This window comes from Penaeus monodon, chromosome 18 (assembly GCF_015228065.2).
Source record: "Penaeus monodon isolate SGIC_2016 chromosome 18, NSTDA_Pmon_1, whole genome shotgun sequence".
NCBI lineage: Eukaryota > Metazoa > Arthropoda > Malacostraca > Decapoda > Penaeidae > Penaeus > Penaeus monodon.
Window position 1 is genome coordinate 33283346 of NC_051403.1, and position 1922 is coordinate 33285267.

The window sequence follows — 1922 nt, forward strand, 5'->3', positions numbered from 1 at the left end:
TTTCTACCGAGAACTTGCTGGAGCTTTGCTTGACATACTTACTGCCTACTTCAAGTGCAGCTTCCTTTATTATGTTACTGAACTGTTTGTTGATTTGGTCAATGTTGAGATCGTCGTCACTGAGAAGTGAATATCTGTTTTGGATGTTAAGGTTAGATTCTGCCACTTTGGTCTTCAAGTTATCTAAATGTAGCTGCGGATATTGTATGAATTAACTCCTTTCTCTTCTGAGGTGTAATTTAATTTGGCCTTCGAGCATTCTGTGGTCACTACCAACAAAATACTTTATTAATAATTTTATTACTATATCTTGCCTATTTGAAATTATGAAGTCAATTTCGTTTTGATGTCAGATGGCGACTTCCATGTCCACTTCTGCTCTAGTCTTTTTTTGAAGAATGTATTCATGATTTTGAATGATTGAGCCTCCAAAAAATCAACTAGCATTTGTCCCCTCTCATTCCTAGTACCTATTCCGTGATTCCCTACTACAGTTTCTCCTTCTGGTCTTTTTAATAAATCTCCCACAATTATTGTGAAATGGATTTTTACTTTCTTGCTGGCTAAATTAACATCTTCATAGAAGTTCTCTATTTTCTTCATCATTGTGGCTGCAGGTTGGAGCATAGACTTGAACAATCTTTGGGTTGTACCTATTGTTTTTGTTTTTTTTGTTACTGAAGAACACTTCTTTTCGCTTATACTACAGAATTCCACAATATTCTTTTTCTAAACGTTTGTGAACTAAGAAACTTAGCTGTAATTCCTGCTTGCTACCCTGGAGTTTAACTCTCCATTAGAGCATGTGTCCATCGTTTAGTATCTTCTGTTTCTTTGCCTAGTCTTCTAACCTCACATAGCCCCTTCATATCCCATTTAATGAAAGAGAGGTTCCTAAAGTAATGCTAGTAAGTCGGATTCGGTTCTCATTGTCCTTAATATATACGTGGGGCATCCTTTTTGTTAACCGGGGATTCATAGCATCCTCTGCTCCGGAGCGATCTTGATCGCCGCCTAAACCAGGGCTTCCTTCGCCTCCGGGGAATGAGGGCCGTTGTTTCTGTTTTGTGGCAATCGTTGTTTTTTTTTATTGAGAGGTTGGCCAGCCGAGTTATCTCCCTCCTACTGGCCTTAGGTGTATCTCGGTAGAAAGGGGAGTAGTTTTACCCCGGGATGCCATTGATAAAGCCCTCCCGCAGAGTTGGGCCCTATCTAGTGTGGGACTTTATTTTTTACACTTATTTTATTTATGTGTATGTATGTCCAGTGCCAGATACAGTTGTTTCACCTGTAAATGACCCAAGTACCATGCATATGTTCTTTTCTTGTGCCCATACACATGCAAGCATACATCTTTACATATGCTCCCATGCATGTAATATGCATACACATTCCTACATTTTACACAACTACACATATGCACATGCCCTACCCATGTATAGACATATGTATGCGGCACATCACATGCGCATACATATGTGTATACACAACCTCATATAGTGGGAAAACACACATGTGCCACATCCTGTACACTTACTTATGACTATACTACACATAAAAATATATTTCTACTTACTTTTACTTTTTTGACTACACATTAGTGCTCACCCAAAATATATATGTATATACCTGTACATGCACATATGCACATACACATACATTATATACACACATACATATACATACACATACACACACTCGCACACACACATTCATACATACACATACGCACATATAATATATGCACATATACACACAGATATACATATCTACTTATACATTGCTTCTCTTGCATACACACCATATGGACACGTACACATACACACGCATACACTTGCGCATTTCCGTGCCAACGTTCCCACTCGGCACAAAATTTGAACAGCATCTGCATGGGATACCAGCCTCCATTATAATGAGCCCCC